Source organism: Oreochromis niloticus, linkage group LG19 (genome assembly GCF_001858045.2).
Source record: "Oreochromis niloticus isolate F11D_XX linkage group LG19, O_niloticus_UMD_NMBU, whole genome shotgun sequence".
Classification (NCBI taxonomy): Eukaryota; Metazoa; Chordata; class Actinopteri; order Cichliformes; family Cichlidae; genus Oreochromis; species Oreochromis niloticus.
In genome coordinates this window covers 18,923,704-18,948,869 of record NC_031983.2, presented here as the reverse complement: position 1 = coordinate 18,948,869, position 25,166 = coordinate 18,923,704, and the positions used below count along the sequence as shown (strand labels likewise).

General features: G+C 41.0%; 2 long non-coding RNA genes across 2 annotated transcripts in view; one reads left to right on the top strand and one right to left on the bottom strand.

Moving 5' to 3' along the window:
* LOC102080533 (uncharacterized) overlaps positions 1-19,814 on the top strand; it is a 130,999-nt gene extending 111,185 nt beyond the window's left edge. Inside the window, exon 5 of the long non-coding RNA XR_003215336.1 lies at positions 19,683-19,814. This is a non-coding gene — a long non-coding RNA (uncharacterized LOC102080533). The remainder of the gene's footprint in view (positions 1-19,682) is intronic.
* On the bottom strand, positions 563-20,149 carry LOC112843173 (uncharacterized). The gene is made up of 3 exons (XR_003215346.1): positions 19,973-20,149; positions 19,727-19,864; positions 563-1,767 (listed from the first exon to the last, which is right to left on the bottom strand). It is a non-coding gene; the product is annotated as an uncharacterized LOC112843173 (long non-coding RNA).
* Positions 20,150-25,166: the final 5,017 nt, after the last annotated feature.

Below are 25,166 nucleotides of genomic sequence, written 5' to 3'. Positions count from 1 at the left end.
AGGCACTTATGTTAAATACACGCAAGATGTTTACGTAAATCCAAGAGTTGGCCAATCCCTTTTTTTCAGTGTAAAGAGGCGAGGGACAATCTGATTTGTTATCAGTGCTCAGTTCAAATCAGTGAATCTCTGATGGTATGTGAGTGTATCAGCACCTTAGCAGTTTGCACATCTGGAAAAACAGTTCTGAAAGGCATGTACAGGTTTCAGAGTGACATGTGCTCTCATTCAGCCAACATTTTTTTGTGGGAAAGCCTTGAATACTTCAGCAAGACAATGCTAATTACAACAGCATGGCTTCATAGAAGAAGCTGAACTGGCCTGGAGTCCAGATCATTCATGAAATGAAAAATGTAGGACTGTTGAACAGAATCTTATATCAGAGAAGAATGGGACAACATTTTTCCCCCCAAAGCCAAAACTTCTCAGTTCACAGATGTTTTCAGACTGTTGTGAAAAGAAGAGGGGATTTATTGTAATAGAATAGAACATACTACTCCTTTATTGTTATTGTACATGTACAATGAAATTGTAGGTGTTTCACATCAACTGTCTTGGAATTAAATATATATAGTAGATGGCAGGAATAAATAGGAAGAAGGAGAAATACATACAGTCAAAGGGTTTTTTTACAAAACAAGAGAAATATATACAAAAATAAGAGAAAATCACACATTAGAGAACATGTTGAGATTCTTCAAAGGAAGAATGTGTAATACTCATCGTGCGGCGGTTGGCCAAATGGATTACAGGACACATGGATGTCTAATTGAAAGAAGTCACTATTCTTCTCTTGGATTTCTAATTTGTCAAAGCTGTTTCAAAACCTTTCAAGTGATTTCTACTTCACGGTAGATGTACGAGCCACCAAAGCTTGATTGTAGTGGTGTAAATTATGTTCAGTCAGTTCAGGAAACCCATTTGAGACAATCAGTTAGTGAATAGTAAAGGAATAGTTTGATGGTCTGTAAAAGTGTTTTGTTGCCTCTGCAGTGTACAGAGGCAGAGCCAGTGAGTTTAGCTTAGCATAAAAACTGAAAGCCTAGGGAAACAGCTGGCCTGGATCTGTACAAATGCAACAAAAATCATCCTACCAACACTTCTAAAGTCAACTGGTTTAAAAGAATAAATAAGAAAACACACTCATAGTGTTAAAATGTTTGCAGTTTTACAATGAGTCATTTCCTAGTTTTTGGACAAAACCAGACTTGTGGCAAATAACAGTCTCAAAGGCTTAACTATTCCTCCAAGTTCCAGTTTAGTTTTACTTTTATTTTTACAGATAATTTGGGGATTTTCCCAAAAGTATATACTTTTAAATGCCAGACCCTCTCAAAATGAAAGTAAAACCTGAAAATTTAAAATACACACAAGTAAATGAGCCGCAGCTCTGAGAACAATGGCACCAAGTCCAGCCGAGATACGTCTTTTTGCACAGATTGTTTATGTGTGACAGGAGCTCAGTCTCGGACCTTAGACAGGTGTCCAGCCGGGTGCTCAGGCCAGCTAACCCCAAGCCCTTGGCCTCGGTCTGGTGCCGTAATGCTGGAGGTCAGAGGTTAATGGAGCAGAGTGGCGCCGGCCAGTCATCCCCCAGGATCTTGGGTGGATTTGGTAAACAGTGAAGCTGTCATTGCAGATTAATACTGAGAGGAGGTAGAGCAGGTCCGAGCACACAGGGGGCTAATAGCTCCCAACTCAGCCATGAAAGTGCCTGTCTTCCTCATTCTCCTCTCTCCCTCATCCCTGCAGATAAACCCCCACAGGCTTTGAGGGGGGAGAGAACAAGGGGGGGAGAAGGAGGTGGCAGGAGAGCAGGAAAGAAAAGAAAATAGTTAACTCAGAGAAAAAGGACTAACAAGAAGGCAATAATCACAAGTGTACTTGAAACACTGAATGGTAAATACATTAAAAGCTGTGGGGCTTTTTAAGGAATTCACTTTTCTTCTTATTTTGAGGATTTAGACTTCTATTCAAAGTTCATTCACTGGTTACAGCTGAAAGAGCACAACCCCAACCGCCACCTCTCCTCTGCCTCTGTGGGGGATCTTTGGGGACTTTCTTTTTTACTTTTTTATGTACACAAGACTTAACACTAGGGTTTATCTGTCTTTGCATCGTGCATTTGAGGGGGCGGCCCCATCGATGTCTAATCCAGCTTGTGTGAAGACAGGATATTATATGTCACTGCTTTGCTCTACGTTGCGGTTACTTTCACTACAAGTAATGTGACACCGAAAGAGAAATAAAAAGATATGAACCCTTATAAGGGGTTTTAACACACGGGGTGGTATTTCAATGACATAATAAGAGCTAAACTGTTTGCAGGAAGTGGTGATTTTCCATTTATGCAGTATGTGTCATTTCATTTTGGCTGTGATATTTTTTTATTATCTTTATGTACATTTTAGTTATTGGCTGTATGGTAAATCAATCCAACAGGAGCAACAGGCACTCCATTCTCAATCCAGAAAATGTAGCAGTGTTATAGCTTTAGATACATTTTAAAAAACAGCCTATGTGGCATATCTTTAAATGTTTATTCTGTAAAAGTACCTTATGTAGATTAGAGGAAGCTGGTGGTTTGAACTGAATGTTGAAAGAAAAACAAAGCTACTTGTCCTTAATCGCAGAGATTATAATCATCCTTCAAACTTAAAGCTACAGTAGACAATATTTTTTGTAAAGTAACAATAGACCCAACAACCTTGCTGTGTGATGATTACCCTTAAACTGATGAAACTGCAAAAACTGATCGCAGAATGTTGCATCCGCTCCTGAGCTCTTGTTTAATACACACCTTTGTGATTTGAATCACTTTCACCACAACACCTTTTCTTTTTGCAAAAACAGTTAGCACAGATCTTTTTGCAACCCCTTCCTACTTCCTGCCCAGCGCTGCTTGCCCAAATGCCAAGCTGAACACATAGCCAGTGAACATTTGAAATGACCAAAATGAAGACTGAGTTATATTTTTCTTGTAGTTAGAGACTAATTTTTATTAATAGCTTTATAACATGAACAAAAGTCAGTGATGTGTTGTCTGTCAATACATGACCAGAAAATTGGAATCAGACTCGCATTATGGTTCCACTAATGTGGTTGTGGTTCTGCTGGTCACGGCAAAATCACCCCAAACAAGAACGCAGCATCTGTAACAAACTGATACCTTGTTCTACATACAGTCATTTTACTTATTATGACTTATCCAAATATCTGAAATGACTGTGGTTCACCGTATGCAGTCCCACTCATTTACCTCCCCACTGTGTTGTCAGTTAGCTTCCAGGGGATGAGGAGGGGTCTAGGGCAGTAGAGGAAATGGCGTGGGGTGGTGGGGGGTTCTCTAAGTGCTTTCAGTGCTGTACTCCATTGTACAGCCTCACAATGGGGCTGAGCCTTTGATCTTAGAGGGGTGCACCTCGCTCTCCTCTTCCTCCCCGTCCTCCTCTCTTCATTTCTCCTCACTTTTTTTTCCAGCTTTGACCCTCCACGTACAGCCAAGAGGGCAGAAAGAATAGAAAGGAAATTAAACACTGATTGCAGTGTATGAAAATATAATCAAGTAAAGAGATGGCTCAACAATAGCATATAAAACAAGAAAGGGAAACAAAAATCCAGTTCATATCCCTCTTGTCCTTGCTTATTAAAAGGCCTGCAGTGATTACTGAAGAAGGCCCGTTGGCAGATTGTTCACGGTATATTGTTCAGCCCCCTTATATCTTTTCTTTCATAGAGCAGGTGCAAGCAGGACACTAAGGCCCCTATATATCCCCTGATTGACTGTCAGGCCAATATCCTCTATACACTGTGACTGCATTTCTATCTCTGCTGCAACCACGCTCCTCTTCTGGCTTCAGCTACCATAGTCCCCCATCACATCCTCTGTGCTTAGCTTTGGAAAACAGTTGGGTTCAGCCCCCCGCCTTACCCTTCTGCCCAATAGTCCAATGCTCCAGTGAGCGTCTATAGATCCCTGGATCTGCACAGCATTGCATTGTCTCCTGTCCCTGGCCTAATGCCAAGAACCAGGGCAGCTTTGCAAAAGTTGTACTTCCCCAGAGCCTAATCTTTTCTTTGCTCCGCTTCTTTCTTTGAGCCCCTGCCTCCTCAATTCTTTCTTTTCTTCACCGTGCTGGGCTATTTTCTTCACGCCAGAGAGCTTGTGACTATTTACCAGTGCACTGGTATTGAGAGTTATTGTGTTTGGAACTGGATCGAATGCAAAAGACGGAGTGAGGGGATTGGTCCAGCGCTGCCGAATTAATAGCTATGCATATTGGATAGCTCAGAGAAGGTCGATACTTACAGGTCAGGTCAGGTTGCCTTACTTAAAACTACTGAAGTTTGCAATACATGTCAAACCACACGAGAATTTGATTTTTAAAAAGCCATCAGCTATGTCACACTGCCTCCTCTGTCTGTCTGGTGCAGTGTGTTGTTTTGGTGCAGTGACTCATACATAAACGCTTAAGAAAAACGGCACTAATTTCAGCAAAGTGTCAGGTGACAAGCCCAGATGCTGTTTGGCAACCAGCATTCGCTGCTTCATTAGCACCACTAATTGAAATCCTGCATATTGTATTGCACTGGAGGCAGTTTTAAGCCAATAAAGCCGCACCTATCTGCATGCCTAGATAGCATAAAAGATAATGATTTTTCCCATAATTTTCCCATAATTTTGGTAAACTGCTCCTTACTTATTTTCTCACTTATTGTGACTCATTTCCTAGCTCAGTTACTCATTAAGCTCACTCTAAATCTTATTATGTTGCTTTTTATATTTTCCTCGCCCTGGGACATGATAAGACCTGTATTTTCCTGAAGACAGGCTTACATTTTCTGGCCCATCCCTGCACTCCTTCACACTCATGCTGACCCTCCAGCCTGCTCACAGTGTCACCTATCCCAGCAGCACCCACACCCTTGGGGGGTGCTACGGGGTAGGGTGTATTTGGGTGTATTCCACCCCAGCAGCACTCCACATCCCAGACGTAAACACGGGTGACAAATGGGCCACACTATCAGGTATCAGGTGTCGGCACGGAAGATTTATAATGTAACAAAACAATGGGTGACAGACATAAAAAAAAAACCCCGTCTTATCTACGATCAGAGCTCAGAGGGCTTCTTCTCCACTACAGCAAATTCCAACTTGGTTTCAGCAGCCATTGAGAAAATGATTTCCCCTTTAAAGTGCTCAGTTTTCCCATCCTTGCAGCACAGATTAGGTACTCTTACACAACTGAATCAGTGGTCTTTGGCTCACCAGGAGGGCATGTTTTGGTGTGCTGTGATTAAAGACAGAGAAGTCAGGCACAACACGGCTTGTTATTGTGAAATGGAGGAAGTCCCCACATATCAAAAAGGAAGTAAGAGCTTGCCTGGAACTGGCACGGACAGGCAGTTGTCTGTGTCTGGTCAACATACAATAGTTTCAAAAGAAAACTCACATCTCTCCAGTTGAATAAGCCTGGAGGATATTTTCTTGTAGCCCTAAAAAAACAACCATTACGGGTGGTTATTTTCATTGGAAAGTAATGTACCATTTATTATCAATTTGGACAGGAGAGCTGCACACATGCAAACAGTAAGGGAGTATAAAAAAAGATAATTCAACATTCCAAGTTGGGAAAATCTGAACTGCGGAGACAGAGAGTGTATACTTAGACGGAATGATAAAATACAGCTGTTATCTGCTTGCATCTGGATTTTAACACAAGGTCTTTTACATTGTCCTGGCCAAACGATTGAGGCTACACTGAAACCATATGTGTTAAATTTAAACTTTAAAATAAATTGAATGATATATGCTTGTATTAATATGATACAATCACAGTCAGATGAAAGCTGATATCTTTGTTGTGGTCTTTAAGACATTTGGTGAGCAGAACAAGAAATCTTGCTAATACACTCAGCAGCACACAGAGATCCTCTAATATATCTCTGAGGTGATGACAGGTCAAAGAGGAGGCAGGGGAGGAACGGGTGCTGACGCCTTGTGCCAAGAGGTCCTCGCTGATATTCAGAAAGGTGTTTTTGACATGTGAAAATCTTGCATGCAGTGTCCAGGGTTTATGCTCCACCCCCACCTTGCTCATGAGACACAATCCTCCTACGCAACACGCCCGTGGCTGCCCTTAGAGGGCCTGAAACTGGAGATGCGGTGAGGAGAAGTGACCCTCCACCCTCCCATCCCCACCCCCTGCCCTTTGTCTCCTTACAATGTAGAGTGGTATAGTGAGCTCTGACACCCAACAGATTCCTCGTGTAGCTCCTCAGGGAATAGCGATCATTTTTTGTTTTTGTGTATGTGTTTGGGTGGCTTAGCTGGGCGCCTTCGGTTGTGTTTGCTTTTACCTGCATATATCCACTTTTATTTTGACTGTGTATCTCTCAGACTGACTGTGACACACTGTTCTTTCAGCAAACGTGAAGAGATAAAGGGTTAATTCACCCAAAATACGAATTAAAAACATTCACTGTTATTTTCAGTTGGATGTACAGTGCTGTGATTAGTATTTTCCCACTTCCCAATTTCTTAGTTTTTGGCATAACTGTCACACTTAAATGTTTTAGATCATCAAACAATTTTTATGATTTCTTGATGATGAAGTCAAGAATTAAATGTAATTAAACACATTTTTTCTGGAAAGTTTGTTTCAATTTCATGAGCCACACCCAGGCCTGATTGCTGCCAGACCTGTTGAATCAGGAAATCACTTAAATACAACCTGTCCAACAAAGTGAAGTAGGCTAAAGGTTCTAAAGAAGCAACACATCATCTGATAAACAAAGTCATTGACATTTTTCAGTCTGGAAAGGGTTGCAAAGAAATTTCTATAAGTCTGGGACTCCAGCAAACCATGCTGACAGTCAACGAGAGAACAAATCGGAAAAACTTGGAACAGTCGTAGCCAGACTGCCCAAATCGCTTTAAGCAACTCAAAACAACCCAGAACATCATTTAAAGAACTGCAGGCCTCACTTGCCTCAGCTAAGGTCAGAGTTCTTGATTCAACAATAACAAAGACACAAAAATGGCATCTATGGGAGAGTTAATGGTGACAACCACTGCTGACCAAACAAACACAACGGCTTGTTTCATATTTGCCAAAAAAACATCTTGATGGTCCCAAAGACTTTTTGGGAAAACATTCTGTGGACTGATGAGGCAAAAGCTGAAGTTTTTTAAAAGGTTCACATCCCGTTACAACACAGCATTACATACCAACAGTCAGACATTGTGTTGGTCTGGGGCTGATTTGCTGCTTCAGGACCTGGATGGCTCGCCATAATTAATGGAATCATGGATTCTGCTCTCTACCAGAAAATAATGAAGGAGAATGTCCGGCCATCAGTTTGTGCCCTGAAGCTCAACTTCACTTGGATTTTTCAGCAAGACAATGATCCAAAACAAACCAGCAGGTCTACCTCTAAATGGTTCAAAAAACAAAATCAAGGTTTTGGTGTGGCCTAGTTAAAGCTAAACAGGCCCTTCGTGCTCAAAAACCCTCCAATGTGGCTGAATTAAAACAATTCTGCAAAGAAGAAGGGGCCAAAATGTCTCCACAGTGATGTGAAATGCTCATTGCCAGTTATTGCAAACGTTTGATTGTAGTTCTTGCTGCCAAGAGTGGCACAACCAGTTATTAGGTTTAGGGGGCAATTACTTTTTTTTAAACATATGTCCAGGTAGGTTTGGATAACTTTTTCCCCATAATAAGTTTTATCTCAAAGATTTAAATGTGCAAATGTGCAAAACACTAAGAAATCCAAATACTTTTTTGGTGGCACCTTATGTCACCAGTCGAAAAGCATACAAGTGAAAACTGCAGTAATGTTTCAAAAGCCTAAATTAACTCAGCAAATAAAGAACTTATAGCTGGTTTATTATTAAGAGATTTCAGTGCATAGCTTTGGTTCTTTTGGCAGCACCAAAATCTCCCAGTGGATCATTTAGCATAAAATAATCATTTAGTTGAAAAAGCCAACCAGAGCTAAAAGAGAAGTGCAAACTTGGAAAGAGAGCTCCAAATTGATGCTAATGTTGCTTTTTGTGTTTAGATTGCTAACAGAGATACTTAGTCTTAATAGGCTAATATTTTAGTGTGCTTAAAATTTGTAGTGCTCCGAACTTACCAAAAAGAATCTGTTTCCGCAGGTGCAAAACTTGATTTAAAAATGTCATAGATGTTCTTGTCAGTATATTAAAACAAGGAAAAAGACAAGCATATTTCTGTATTAGAATAATGCACTGGAAAACTTTCAGGACCCACTAATAGACTGAAATTGCTCAAACATTATCTAGATGCTTTCAGTGCCACAAATACCACATATTCATTTCTGAGATAACTTATCTTAAAGAGAAAAAAATAAAATAAAATTTAAAAAAAAAACACCCCATTAGGTATAACCGAGAAATGTTTGTTTTCAGCAGCATTCTTGAACTGATCCTTTTATGTCGCATCAAGATGAGTTATTATATAAATCATGGTATAATTTGGATAATTACTTTTCTAACTGAGCGTGCTTATCTAATAAAATGTATTAGCAAGAGTCATCGCTCCAATCTTTGCCTTTCTTTTATAGCTGCAGACTAATTTTTCCTCTCCTGTCTAAAAGAGGAGGAACAACTTTGCTTTCAGTCTGCGCCATAGTAGGGAACTCGTAACCACAAACCCTTCTAAAAACCTAAAAACAAGCATCTCCCGGGAAATGTAACTAGACCTTACCATTGACACATCCCACACAAATACAGTATAAATGCAAGCAACAGCGTCAGCCAGCTGTGTAGGCTACATCATAGACGTTGCAGAGATTCACCACAGAAGTATAATTTTGTCACAGTGTGAAGCTGTGGTTCTGCGAGCTGTGGCAACATGACCTTTTACCCTAACATTTTTGGTCCTTTGTCACCTGCTGTAGACTTCTCCTAAATGATGGGTGTCACGACTGAGAAAAAAGCACTGGTGCACTACTTCAGAACCAGTGTAGAGTTATTGTGCAGGAAGAACATCTTTTCCTGGAAATTTCTTAGAGAATCTTCCTCTTGAAGCGCAGTGCATTCTGGGATTCCTTTGTTATCGCAGTGATCGATTGTGTAGAGATGCTTGCAGAGATGGATGTGCTCCCAGACTCACACTCCGCTTTGCCATTTACCAGCCGTCCCTCTATCAGAACATCAGGCTTAATGATGTCATTTTTATGGTGCGCTCCCATGCAGAAGGGCAAGCCGAGGGGGTTCATGTGGGGTGGTTTTGGTGGTGCAATGTTCCCACTGAGAAGGCTCAGAGGTCAGCTTGTTAACAACGACTCCACTGGTGAAGTTTGCTTACTTGGGAGGAGCCACCCTTTCATCTGTGCCACTCATTATCACAGCTTGCGCCCCCCGCTGTCCCAAACAAGGCTTTCTGTGTGTACGATTGTGCGTGTGTGTTTTACCAAACCTTTTCATATCTCGCACTGACCTTGTTTTGCCAGAACTGGAGCGCAAAAATTGGACACGTGACTCAGGTTGAGCAGAGCTGATCGAGGCTTTTCTGTGTTTTTGTTTGGCGACGTGCGTGAGGAATGGATTTATCTGGACAACCTCTGTCACTTTCTGTAGCTCCCTTGCTTTCCCAGGCCTATAATAGCCACAGCCAGCATCTTTTCTGAATTTTTTCTTCTCCAGCTGTCAGAGCTCCAAGCTTTTACATAATCATTATTGCAAAAGAATGTACATCTTGAAAGACACTGAGCAGATATGGAAAGGTTCATGGAATGTGGTTACCACTGGGGGGATGTCAACAAGGCCACGTATTTAGGAGTTGCCAGAGAGCAGTAAAGTCAGCAGAAACAGTGGATGTCCTGTGGGGGAACAGACGAGTGAAGATCAATTGCTTAGAGATAGAGGAGTGTTATTTTGAGAAAAAAGTCAGATAGACACAGGCCTTTTTGTGTAATGGATTAGAGAGAGTGTGTACATGCGTGTGTAAATGAGGATGTGTACATACTCTGTTGTGCATGTGTGTGGGTTCAGTTAGACGGGTATGTGTTCATTTTGCTATGTGCCCTGATCAGAGGTGGCCTTTTCTCCAGAGAAGAAAGCAGCACACTGTCTTCATGCTGTCGTGGGTCTAAAGTCTTGCCTGGTCTGACCTGAAACTGGACTTCCATAGCTGGAGCTTTGTGTCTCTGCACACTGAAGTCTGGCCTTGTTCCCAGCTGTTTGTTCAGCTGGCCCACCAGCGGGGACACCAGGGACTCAACTCCACCCCACCCCCCCTCTCAGGCGCAGTCGGACACCTCCACTGCTGCACCCACCTAGGTCACCAACCTCATGACCCCACTCAGCCGGGGGGTTATTTGCTCCAAGGCAATCATTTAAGAAGGCGGTTTTGTTCAGCCCTGATTTGGTGCGCAGTCTCCGCTTAGGCTCTTGTCATCAGTGCCATTGATCTGCTCTAAATGAGCTGATTAGGAGGCCTGCATTTTGTTCCACTGAGTGGGCTGGTCTAAGTCCTACTGAGCATGGCAGGATGAGGAGGGGGTTATAGGGATGAGGAACAGGGGTCAGAGGGCGCACAGAGCAAACACAGTTGGGCATTCACGTTCAAATATGCGACATGAAATTAGTGGTTGTTTGAAGAGAATTGGATCAAGCCCGCTTGTTGTGTTTGTTATGTCAGCTCTAACCCCTGTGGCTTTGATGATGCTGCAGTGCTCTCTTTGATTTTCACCAATGGACGGCACTTTCACCTTGGCTTTTGGCTTATTCAGACTTCTTGTAACCCTTGTGTTAAATAAGAGTTTTTGTGTTCATGTATATCCTGAACCATAGATTTCTGTCTAGACGTCTTTCTGCTCAAAGTGGACTTTTGATGCTCATTTCCAGCTCCACATTTGTTCTTTGACTGTGGTAGAAGAGTTCTACATTTTTCACACTTTACAATCATCCTTATTTATATTTTACCGGGAGCTGGTGCAATCTCTTCACTCCATCCACTGCCTGAAACAAATCACTTTTCTGATTGGCTGTCCCTTTCAAACAGAAGGTTTGAAGGAAGGGTGGGTGGATATTCTGTGCTTACAGTCAGAGCTATGTGTCTCATATCATATTTTGCAGGGCTAAGTGTAGATAAAAATTAAGGAATAAGGTGCTAGCCAGTTGGTGATAGGTTCTTACTATATATGATGAGTAATGCCGATCAAAGCTGCAACCAACAAAATGCTTTTTAAGAAAGAATTAAAATGTCTATCCCATTAAAAGCAGTGCACACCTAGCTATAGGTGCCATTTAGGCCATTGTTGGAGATGTGAGTTTCACTGAAGTCATGCTCTAAAACTGGTCTCTGACCAGACTAAGACCGGCTTATTTTCTTCACATCACATATGAATTTGTCTCCATATTTCAGTTATTTGTATCATTACAAAACAACCCAGGTTTGAAAACGGCAATGCTAAGCTACAGAATTCTTGAACCCTTTGTTAGTTAAAACCAAACCTTGATCTTTGATACCCACCGCCCTGTGTTTGTCTTAGTTAATGAATGCATGCACGTGTGCAGGAGCTTGTATATTTGTGCATTCATGTATGTTAGCATTTCCCTATCAGCCTAGGGGCCTTATAATTACAGTCTTAGTGTAATCTTATACTCCCACCACTCCCTGTTTAAACTGAGTCCTCCCTCTCCTAGGTCAGGGATTAAGGATAAGGCCCTGCTGAATGAGCTGCACATTACTTTGAGACATCCTCAGCGCTTGTCAAGGAAGACTTCAGTAATATCAAAAGACTGGGGTTGGTCTAAAATCCAGAGATAAGGAGATGGGGTAGTTAATGACAGACAAAAAAGGTTTGCCTATAATTACTCACACAATTTGTCGCTGAGGTCTTAACAGAAAGCCAGTGATGATATTATACAGTATATCAGTGTAAGTAGGACACATTTTCCACAAGCAATAATGAGGCCTTTGAAAACATTTCCTCCAGTGTCAGCGTGAAACTGCTCAATTCACTGGATTGGAAGTATATCATGCAATTACACGGTGTAAATAAAGTCATCCTCCCAAGACAAAGTTCTCTTTTTTTTGTCAGCTAACCCTCAGCTATCCTGCATCACAGGTCAAAGTTCGCAGGGGTAGGGCGAACACTCTGTCCTCGTATCTGTCTTCATTCATTAGAGGTCTGGAAGTACTCAGTGACCAGACCTCCTCCTCTTCCTCCTCTTTCTTTTCAAAACTATGTGTCCATTTCTGATAAACAGCTACATCAGAAGAAAGGTTTTAGCAATGTCAACACAGAGCTGCCTGACACGAACCACCAGTTAGACGCTCCCTCCAGTAAAAAACACTGAAAGAAGTCTGTAGCAACATAAAGATTAACGAAACAAGTGAGTTTCATTCGCGGTTTGTCAAAACCTGGTTCCAAATAAATTTAGATTCTGCATTATTGTTTTTATTTTAGATCAATGCAGTGCAGCACAGACCATTAACAGACAGCACACTCTAAGAATCCGGTAGCTATAATAAGTAGTTCTTAATAAAGAGATTTTATTTATAGTTTTTGTAACCTTGTAATTGTGTGTTTTCCTTGAACAAGATATTTTAATCTCAAGGCACTTCCTGGTTAAATAAACAAATACAATAAAAGTAACGAGCAAAGGTCTACAAGACCTTTGCTTTTTTCCCCACTACCTCACACTAAAGTACGCAATTTAAACACGAGACAGATAAAGTACAGAGAGCCCTAAATGTGCACGCATAAAGCCTTTGGAAACTTCAACCATATTCATGCAAACAACTGAGCATGTGCTCATGAATATCTATTCCACATCAAATCCTGCTATGTTCATTAGGACTGTCTGTTTTGGGCAGTATTGTGTGCATTGCATTTGTACGAACAGCATAATAAGCCCTTGTTTTATTGTGATCTTTAGTGGCTTTAGTTATAATCAGTGGCAGAATCACAAAGAGATGAGGCTGGGGTGGATGTATGAGCTGGCGAAACATCACACTTAACCAAATGTGCCCTTTTTTTTTTTTCAAACTGATAGACAGTACTTCAGCACATCGTATGACTTGTTATAATTTACACAAAAGAACTGCGTATCTCTGTTTTATACCACTATTTATACCATTAACGTTCCCTTTAAGATCGTACATGGATGATCAGAAATGAAAAAGACATGTGCAAATATTTCTTCCTCAGAAACAAATTCACTGTATAATTGAAGAGATAATGGCTAAGAGATAATGGCCGTTGCTTTGACTATGAAAGGTTGACTTCACCAAGCTAAATCTGGAAGCCTTTTATGCATCAGTATGTAACAAAAAGATCAAATAGTCCTCTAAAGCCACGACATGCAAACTTGCCCTTTCAGAGTAATTTGCTAAAGATTCTTGTCATATGGTTCTCACTATAGAGAACCTACTGCTTTTCAAGCAAGGGTTGAGGAAACAGGCTTATAACGATGCATCAAACTTGGTCCAAACTAGACTAAACTAGATTGAATCAGACATTTGACCAAACCCGACCAGACACAACACATGTGAGGGGGACTGTCCCTCTTCCTCCCGAGGTTGTTATCAGAACAATGATATCACTGTAGTTTTGTCTGCCTGTAACATTAGCAAATCTAAGATGAGGTTTGGGGACAGAGGAAAAAAGCAGAGCAGCAAGAAAGATGGGAATGAGACAGAGCGAAAGATAGAGACGGGAAAGAAAGATGCCTTGAAAGAAAAGGCCACAGCTTCGGAGAGAGAGAGAGAAGGAAAAGGAGAGAGAGAGAAAAGCTTCGAGCAGCGGCTTGGCTGAACTCATCGTGAACCTCAGCAGATTTATTTTCTCCGAAGCCAGTTGCTTGCTCAAAGGGGGCCAGATTTACATGCCTCTCCCAGGACTGCTGTGAAGCTCAGCTAAGGGAGCTGAGGATGGGACAAGTGGGCTGAAGGGATGGGGTGGAGGAAGGTTATGGAGGTGACACGAGTAGGAGTCCATCATTTGTTGATTAACAATCTGCACATATGTTCCATGTGCCCTTGTGGAGAATTCCAGCTTACCAGCTAATTAGAAACACTCTCTCCATTAACTCGGGTGTTTCATTTAAAGCCCTGCCACTCTTATCGATGGGGCTGGTGTGAGCTGATTGATACCCTACTCTCACAGCTCACTAATTACATCCACTGTGGGTGTTTGTATTAAGGTTGTGTGAATTTATTTTTAATCTAAGCTATGTACTGTACACAGTGATATTAATGTTTGTAGACTTCTAGACTGGCTTGTTGTCAAATCGAGCATAATTTTACAACAAAATTGAGGATTTTTTTCTTAAATTTCTGCATGCATATCACATTAGAAATTATAGTAACATTGATTTGATCCATGCATCTAAAACAGGAGCATTCAATTTTAAACTTTTCCTGGTGCTGCGATCTTCTCTTTTCTTGAAAACTTGCATTCGGTTCTCGGGGACATTCGTTCGTTGCCTACAGATGGCATTTGGTGTTGTTTTTTTTTTTGAAAAAGCCAGATAATCTAAATGTGGGTTTGATGGATTCTGGGTAATTTTGAAGAAATGAGGAAACGGCAAACTAAATTTTGCAGTGATAGCTTCTTTTTTTGTGTGTGTGACACAAAATGTGAGACCGTGAATCCAATAAACACACCCGCACCGCAAAAAGATTTTGAAATTATGTTCAAAACAACTGTTAGAGGAAGTGAAATTAATGTCTGAAACCCTATCATTTCATGAGAAAAATAACACTTTGTTTTCCAAGAGAAATTTTGTAGCCAGGAGTCTGCTTTTAGTGACCAATAGAGGAACTGCGTCCAGTGGTAGCCGCAACAAAGAGTAGTGGATACATGCAGGAATCTAGGAAGATTTTATAGGCAAAATAAGTCATCTAAATACAATAAACCAATAATCATGTAGTGCTTTAAATGCTACATCATTGTCAGCTTTTCCCTTTAGGGCAAACATAGGAGTTAACATATAATGCCTTGGAACAGCTGTCCACTTTGTGTCCAAAAGTTGACTTCACTCTCAATTTAAAAAGGATTTCCGTTTTTCCTCCAGTTGTACTGCCTGCGCTGTAATTTTAGAGGATAATACTGCATGCAAGCTCACGCTGGAGCCCGCTGAGGAAAGGAGGAATTAGCTAGCTGTCCTACACCTCTGACTCAACTCTCTGTGAACTGCTTGTGGAGCCAGGGGTCAGCGACTTTGGGTTTCATATCATTTTTTTCTCTCCCACTACTTTGCTGTTTTTGCTAAGAGGTGAGTTTTGCATGGCTGAGGGAGGCAGGATGAGTCACGTCAGCCCCACACCGCCACCCACTCACCCAGACATTTCTCCAGCACTTGGTCTGTCTGACAGGTAGTAACGCTGCGTACGCCTGTAGGAGCGGTCCAGCTGTGAGCCAGAGAGTTAAGAGGTGTGAGGGTGAAAGGCCAAACAGGAGGCTGGAGTAAAGCATCAGCCCTTTTCATGCAATTTGAATTCTTTGTTTTTCAAAGGGGCTGAAGGAACACACAAAACACACAATATTTTCTGCACTCAACAACACCTTTTCAAAAAGTTTTTGTCTTCCTCTATGTCTTCATGAGCTTGTAAAACTTGAAAAATGTACATTTTACCTCTCCCACTCCAAAAGCACAAGTGCTTAACGAAACTGTATGTGATTTGCTGTATCAGCTGAATAAGCAATGCTTTGTAAAGCTGTATTTTCTGGTGTCTGGGGTGATTTTTCAAAAACAAGGAAGCTAGAGAGGAAATTATTTCACCCTTTAACAGACAGCTGCCTGCTCACGGGTCAGTCATTGCATGGCTGCAGCCAGATTTTGCTGAATCCCACAGAAACAGCTGTATCTCCAAAAAGCCCCTAAGCAAAAACACTCGTACACTATGAAATTTATTGAACAAACATGGTAAAAAACATTACTTAAGTCAGTTTGTGTCATTGGAGATACATCAGCATGCTGAAAAATCTAATAAGATGCCTGTACTTAAGAAAACATGCAGATTTGTTGCCTTGGAAAAACTACTTAAAGTTTACTTAAGATAGCTAAGTTAGGCCAACTTAAATTAATTTATGTATTGCTCAGAAAAATTGTTAAGATATACGCCATGCCATGGCAGGTGACTTGTAAAAAGGCTTAAAAACTATCTATGGCAGATGGGCAGTATCGTCAAATACTGCCCATTTGCCATAGATAGTTTCCCCTCAAAAACACAGAGGGGAATAAATAAATCAGAGAATGTGAGAGATACATCTTAAAGATACTACTTAAAGAAATTACAAGAAAGCCAAATGAAAGAAAACTATACCAAATATTGACTCTGACGCTTGTTAGAATTGTACAATGTCGGTTTTGCCTTGTGTTCTGCATTTTCATGTATGTTTGCTCTCGATTCAATAAATCACGGCACCTATTTGACATCTTCTAGATAAAGCATATAGAAACGAGGCGTGGCTCAATACTTTTGCACAGTACTGTAAGTGGAGTTGGACAAACTGGATTTTTCAGGAAACATTTCCAGTATGAAGACTCCTGAATCCAGCAGATCAAAGAAATGTGGTTAAAAAGAACACCCAGGGACACCCAGCTCCACATAAACAGGGGATCTCCTTACCAAAAACAAAGAGACCTGAGCAGCCAGCCCACTTCCAGTGGGACAGGGAGGGGTGAAAGGGGCTTCAGAAAAAGTATGTTACATGGGCGGAAAGGTACAGCAAAATCATTCATTACTGTAATTACAACCTGAGCCCACTTACTCTTTCATTCAGCAGGAGGAGGGAAGAAAAGAAAAGGAGGAGAGGAGAGATTAAACAGAGGTGTTAACCACATTGTGGGAAATAACTTGTTCTTTCTTCAAGTGATGAGCATTCAGAACACACACACACACATACAAGCGTCCACAGACATAGGAATAAAAAAATGAGAGACACACACTAACACACACTGTAGGGGTTTCTCAATCAGGGTCTCTCAGTCAGGATGCAGTTTTTGCCAAAGGTCTATGTATCCTGGTATTTGCTTTGAGTCATGTGGTCCACCTCCCCTGACTCATTAAACCTCAAAAGCAAAACAGTGTTTGACTTACAGATAAACATTTGTTATTCTGTTTATGTTGTCTTTACTTTTCAATCAAGGCGGCTTATTGGACGGCTTAGATTTTAGGAAAAGAACATTAAGCTGGCTCAGTGTGTATCTACTAGATTTATACTGTTAGCATCAACCTTTTTATAATAACAACAATGAGCTGAAAGAGCCCAACCATTTTAGCATCTTTCAGCTCATTATTTTGGTTTTGTGGCCCCTTACCTACACCAATCAGAAGGCAATCAAAGTCTGTGATATCTATTTACCATATAGGAGAAGTCAGCAGAGATTGATGTCTTGTTATGAAGAAAGAGTTTCTGCTTCCAGTTTTTATTCTACTTTCATTTAATGAGGTTAAAGGTTGCACATAATTCCTAAAAACTTGAAAATATTCCAGTGTTTCTTTTTTTTTGATTAAATCAGAACTGTTTCTTTTAATCATTCAAAGCGAGAATATCACACGTTTATGATCATTTAGGTTATATACCCATCGCACCTTTCTATATTCTCAAAGGAAAGATGTCTTGTTATTTGGCGATGACTAATAACGGGCAGTGGTTCAGCTTCTGTTTGTGGACTTTCTGGAACATGTTGACTCACTTTGTGACAGCTCCCAGTCTCTTGTCTTTTTACTGGCTCTGCTCAATGTGTTTACCTTGCTCTTCTCTCTGTGTCCCACAGGACGTCTTAAACGCTGTACTGGATTTCCCTCTGGGGGGAGGGTAAAGAAATGTGCGACAGAGAGGAAGGGAAACAGTAGCTTAATAAGATCTGAGGACAACAAAAAGTATAATGCCAGGAAAGTTCACCTGCCGAGCCACATTCTGCTGTGGTTTCATATGAAGCTGTTTCCAGTCATTCATGAGACCTACAGGTGTTTCATTTGTGACAGGAAGTAAGCCTCCGGTATCTTGTAGAGTTTATCGAGAAATATGATACTGCTAATGCATAGGAAAGTTCACAAGGTGTCTGATATGGTGCACACATGATATGCTTGTGAGGATGTTTTTACATGTGTGTATTCTGTCTTTTAATGTGCTGTGTGTCCTTTGTGCTCTGTATGTGGTCCTTCTGACTTTTGGAAACAGAGACAAAGAATAAAACTGTTTCCAAAATAGCTGGGAGGCTGTGTAAAATGTAAATAATGATCACTGAAACTTTATATTTATTTGAAAAGAGTAAAAAGGCAACTTTAAATTCCTCAAAATGTACATTATAATCACTCTTTGATCTACTCAGGGAGAAAATAGACAATGCTTCTGTTGTCATTATTGGTGGAGGCTACGAGACTCACTCTCTAGGAGAAATCTGAATTTGTACAGTGCTCACCTCAGGGTTTTTAAAAACATGGTAGGTTGCACTTTGTACATACACAAGTGGAGGACACTTGTGTCCACTGGAGCACAAGTGTCCTCCAGTGGACAAAACCAGTACTGCAAACTGACAAAACAATGACCAGTACTGCAAACTGACAAAACAATGAAATCACAGCAGAAAGCCTGTTTAAGGCCTTTCTTACACCTGAGTGATAAATATAACCTGCTATAATATGATATACTTCAGACCCAGGGTTTACGGGGTATTTATATGTTTCATATGTCTTGAAATTACTTATTAAGATTTTAAAACATTTTTAAGTACTGGGCAGTGGTGTAGTTGTTGCCTCACAGGAAGAAGGTACTAGGTTTGAATCCAGCCATGTTTTCTCTGTTTCTGTGAGTTTTCTCTGGGTACTTCAGATTCCTTCCACAGTCCAAAGACTTGCATGGGTTTAAAGTACTGACTTTAATGTGAAGAGTCTGTCTCTGTATGTTAGCCCTGGTATATATTGGCAGGGGTGTCCAGGGTGTGCCTCTAGCCCTATGACAGTTGGATAGACTCCAACCCCTTCTCAACGCTGAATCAGATAAGTAGAAGATGAATAGATCCTTTTGTGGCACAGTCCGCCTCTAAAACAATGCTAATTTTAGTTTGGATTTTAAAGGCTTGCAACCATCCTGTAAAGTCCAGGGATAGTGTGCATAAACCAACAAAGCAGAAGCTTCTTGTAAGATGCACATGTGTAGGATGTGTATTTTAAAAAAAGCTGATGTAAAGGGCACAAAGTAAAGGAAATGATCTGGTCTGATTACCCCTTGTTGACCCAGGCATTTATAATGGTGAGTATACAGTAAAGAGAGTGAGCCTTTCAACCAACAGCAACTTAAGCATTATAGTGGTGCTATTTAAAGCCGCCTTGGTCATGAGATCAGTCACGAGTCATTAGATCCTTATTAAAGGCACTGCATCTCATGAAGTTTAAAGACAAACTCAACTCAAGCAAGATGTGGCAAGATGCCCTCTGCAGGCTTCAGACACAGGCTGAACCTGCTTTTTATTAGGCATTAATATTTATATGCTATATGCATTGATGTTACTTCAATTCAATTCAATTCAATTTTATTTATATAGCGCCAAATCACAACAAAAGTCGCCTCAAGGCGCTTTATATTGTACAGTAGATAGCACAATAATAATAAATACAGAGAAAAATAAATACAGAGAAACTGTATGTTACTTCATCTTCAATTTTTTGTTTGCTTTTTTATGCTTTCAGGGAGGGTGTCTGTAGTGGTCAGAACATCTGCGTCTTCCACTGACCTGAAACAACTCCTCTGCTTGCATACATGCCGAGCCTCCACGCCTCAGACAGAATCCAGCTCTCAATAGCTGATTGTATTTACTCCTGTGAAGCTTTGCGTCTGATCTTCTCTCCTTCCGCCCACAAAACGGCTCACCCTGCTATGGCCCATTTGGTTATATACATAGACACACGTGTGCACAGCCTCTGTATGAAAAACAAATGTGTCATATGCTCTAAATATGAATACAAACAGTCACTCTTACACACAAGCATCCGAGCATGCACGTAGAACCATACAGCACCATCTCGTCTCTTTTCTGGTTACATCTGCGGCCCAGATGTGCTCTGTAGTCTGAGGTGCTGCTGAATGCAGGATGTTTTGCATTCCCTCTGTGTGGAACATGTGAGGCGTTCCTGCGGGCTGTCCGTCTGGCTGAATTAGTCTGTGTGTCATGGGGATCTGTTTGCCTCAGCCCCTTGTTGGCTGGTTCCAGGGGCTTAGGCACGTCCATTAGCATGCTAATTCGGGACAGATGTGGGATGCTGAATCAGGTGTTGAGAGGAAACTCCGGCCCTAGCAGGAGGGAGAAACCACAAGCCCTGTGAGGTGGCCTAGCCCGTCATAACAAAATCTTCCCGGCTTTACTTCCTCTGCTCCTGCTCTTGTTGCATTGATCTGGATATTCTAACCTACACTGAAAGGTACATCTTCCTTATGAATGGAAGGAGTCTGAACGTTTGTACCACTTCTGATGAAGTTGATATTAGTTGACTAAACTATTTGCTGATTGAAGTTTGCACTTTTCCAGTAAAATTATGGAACTCTTTTTTTTGGATACCTCTCAGTTTTACCTCCAAATAATGGTGCTTACCATGGCCAGTATTGGCACCTGATATTGGTAACAATACCAGCTGACCAGTCAATTGCTAACTGATAAATGCAATCTGACTAGTGTGGTGGTGCAGCAGTTAGCACTGTCTCATCACAGCAAGAAGGTTCTGGGATTAAATCCAGACCAGGACCCTTCTGTGTGGAGTTGGATGTTGTCTCCCTGCCTGCATGGTTTCTCTCCAGTTACTCCGGTTTCTAGTTTTTGCAAAGACATGCATTGGTTCTGCAGCTCCCATTCCAAAACTCTATGTTTTATTTACAATAGAACATAGAAAACAAATGAGATCTTTAACCTGAGAAAATTTATCCTGTTAAGAAAAAGTAAAGGTCATTTTGAATTTGATGGCAGCAACATGTCTCAAAAAAACTGGGACTGGGTCATGTTTACCACTGTGTAGCATCACCTCTTCCTGTCTGTGAAACAAGGATACCAGCTACTGGACTGTATGAAGAGGAACATTGTCCCAGCCTTATCTGATATAGAATTCTAGCTGCTTAACATGTCTTAGTTTCATTGTGCCAAATGCTTTTAACCTGTGAAAGGTCTGGACTGCAGCAGGCCAGTTCAGCACCCGAACTCTACTATAAAGCCATGCTGTTGTGATTGAGGCAGTATGTGGATTAGACTCTTGCTGAAATATAGCTTCCCAGAAGAAAAAGTTCCATGGATGGGAGCATATGTTGCTCTAAAACTTGTATATACCTTTCAGCATTGATGGTGCCTTTTAAGATGTGCAAGCTATTAATTCCATAGGCACTAATGCAGTCCCATAATCTCACAGGTGCAGGCTTTGAAACTGAGCATTGATAAGGGGATGGTCTCTCTCTTCTTTTGTCCAGACGATGCAGCGCTCACTGTCTTTTCCAAAAAGAATTTCAAATTTCAATTTGTCTGACCAAAGAGTAATTTTCCAATTTGTCTCAGATTCCCAAAGCCTAAGTAGTGATTTCCATGACAGAATCATGTCTGTTATTAACGCAGTGCTGCCTGAGAACTTGAAGATCACAGACATCCAGTATTGATTTTCAGCCTTGTACCTTGCGCACAGAAATTTCTCCAAATTACCTGAATCTGTTGATATTATGTATTGTATGGAAACTTATGTGCTTTTTTTTTTTTATATTCGATCGTGTTACTGACCAGTTGCCAGTGTATCTAGCAAGTTGCAAAATGTTCCTCCAGCTGTTTCTTTTTACCATCATTTACTTTTCCAGTCTTTTGTTGCATCATTGCATTCTGTTTTTATTCACATTTCAAATAGAATGCAGACTTTCTCAGAACTGGGATTGCAAATCGGCTACAGGTGTAAATACAAGTGTGGATGGTTGTCTGTCTTTATGTGTTAGGCCTGTGACGGGCTGGCAACCAGTCCACTGTGTGTCCTGCTTTTTACCGTGCTGAGATGGACTCCAGCACCTCCATGACCTTGAATTGGATAAGTGAAAGAAAATGATTGCTTACAATCCTCGCACCTCTGCAGAAAATGCTACACCCTGACTGCCGTATGAGATTCACCAAGAAGCTCTTTTTGAAGCCACATTAAAATCTGATGTTCCCCAGAAGATCAATGGTGACAGAATAAATACATATTAAAAATCTCATATTCAGAATTAATATTTAATGCAAAATAAATACACAAAAATAAAACATGCTTTGCCTTTACAAGTCAAAAATTTATCAGCAAGATCAAAAGACAGATGATGACTAAATGATTGTATCAGCAAATCCCTGTGAACACGGAGCACACACGACAACCCTGCCTACTTCTGCTCTTTGCATTAGTCTCGGTTGGCGTGGAAAATCTGCGGTTAATGCGCCACGAAAACTGAACAGGCATACTTCAGATGGCACAAATCCCATCGAGGAAGTGAGAGGAACATGAAGGGGATATGTGTTAGCGGATACTGTGAAGGAGTGATAGATATGTGACTTGTCAAAGCTTTTCCTGTCAGAGCAGTGTACAAAGACTGTGCTTATCACAACATCTGCTGTAGCTGAGTGACTGGTTAACATGCAACAAAGATGATATTTGAGCAAAATAAATGGCAAACTCATTGCCAACTGTAGTATTACCATTGTCCTTCTTTAAAGGAACTCCACAGATTTAAAGTCATGTACTCTTCTGTGGAACTGGTCATTTCAGACAAACCGTCCAGGTGATGTCATCAAATTAGCTTTAAAACCTTAAAGTAAAAGAACTAGCATTGCAGACTGAATGTGCAAATGATACATAGGATTAAGTGACTTTTTGTCAAGCATTAAAACTGCATGCATGTTATTGCAACATATATTCCATACCAGTTGGACAGTCGCTGCATCGGATACGTACTTTTATAAGTATTTATGGCAAAATTTCGGGTAAATCTTGCCCCTAATAGCAGTTGGAAAATAAATTCCACTGGCCTGAAATTTAACATCAAATACGCAACACTCTTTGTAAATATCAACCACTTTGAAACATATTTGACCCCCTGGATTAATCTTTCGTTCAATTCTTTCCATTTCTCATTTTTCCCTTTTCCATGACTTCAGTCTCTTCACGGTTTGAGTGTGTTTTTTTCCTCCTGAGTCATTCTTGTCAGTCTTACCATTGCTGAAAATTGTTAAGGCTGTCGGCCGACAACCGACAGAGTCCAACTAGACACAAGCAGTTGCTCCCCTCACACCACCTGCTATAGGGTCATGGTCTTAGACTGCAGAAGCTCAGAATGTGTAGCCTGTGTGTTTGTGTCCATGCATGTCTGCATATAGAACAGTAAAGGAACACACACAACCCACCCAGCGTGAGGCTTCATTGTGTCCTAATCAGTATACCAGGAACTGAATAACCAGTATGTCCTCCATCCTTCGCTCCAGTTCACCGAATAAAGCAAGATAGGGAAGGCGAGAGACCGAGGGCTGGAATTCCCCTTTGATCAAAGTGTCCGTTAATCAATGGGATGTGGCGTTGTTGGGGGTTTAAGAGTGGCAGGAGGCCGCTGGGGCTGAGAGCAAGGAGAGTGCTCAACTGTCCTCGTCGCTTTCTTTCTCTGGTTGCTCGTCCCTAATAACGAGCTGATACAGAGGTCGTGACCTGTTGCCAGGGCTCATACTTGAAAGACGCTCCACCCCCCTCTCAGAAATGTATCCATTTTCATTGTCTTACACAACATTGTCTTTTCTTGCTGCCCAACTTGATTAAGGATATGGCGAATGAGGCGTTGGCAGTGGAGTAGATTAAATACAAGACTGGACAAAGGACAAATTGACTGTGTCAGTATGTGTGTGTTTTACGGTGGCAGCATCTGTTGCTGAGATGCTGTGATAGTTTTGAGACTTGCAAGAGTTTTCTGACAGTTGGAGGAGGGGTGCAAGCAGGAGGGGAGCTGTTGGTTTCAAGAATCTGGTGTCATTTACTCTATTGTACTGAGCCAAAGACTGTTGATCAGAATATTCAGCTGTTAATGACACTGTTGTGTTTAACAGCTGGATAACACATTTTTTCTTGGAAAAGCTGTACAACAAGACTCTGCAGTCTGTAATGGAAGAAACAAAACCTAAACATTAGGTACCAATCTTTGGCTGACAGTAGTGGCATTCATCGGTCAGGTTAAGAATGATGTTGGGAAGAGGTGTTAAAAACACATCCAACTCAGCAGAATAGCATGACTAGGGGGGAGGTAATGTAATTGGAGTCCAAGGTGAAAACAAATCTGCACCTACGTTTTTAAACTGAGCACAAATAATTCAAGAAAATAAAATTCCCAGAGAATGAGATAAATTTTGAGGAAAACAAACCAAACCCAAAAGAAAAAAAAGTTGAAATTGGGACATGAGATCACATTTTAAAGACTCTTCAAAATGTGGACAATTTAAAAACCTAAAATGTGTCATAAGATTTCCTTAAATGATTGCATTATAAAAGGAGTCTAACAGGAAAAGAGGAGTCTGGTTTCCCCCCAGTCTGAACTCCATGTTCAGTTTGTCACCATGTAAATATAAACTTGTAAACTCGGCTCAGCACAACTTCAATGTGTTTGCAAGACAAGTTGTTCATGTGACTTCTGTTATACAGCTGGAAAACAGATACAGCGCATGTGTAACGATTTTCACTTTTTAGATTCCAACCCACAAGACCACTTTAGCTGGACATAAAATCAGCACAGTTTCACATTTGATTTCCCAATGGATGAAAATTAGCAAAGTATCTCCACTTTTGGAAAGTTGGTTGTAAAATGTGAAAAAATTTGACTAATTTACTAAACCAAGACACTAAAATTCGTCATTTTTCTATTCGTTATATCTCATGAGGACCGAATTGGACAGTAGAGTGTGGAGTACAGAAATCAAAGGGATGGACATGGTCTGCAACAACAGCCAAAGGCTGCACCCTTTAAAGGTTGCTACAGTGGCTCATCTACCTCCATCTCACCCTATCCCTAGCACCTTCCTCTGTCACATCAAACCCTGCATCTCCTTCACTGCATCCATGCACGTCCCATTGTCTCTATTCCCCCTGCCTAGCAGCTCCATATTTTCCCCTAATACATCCACTAAACATCCTCTGCACATATCCAAACCATCT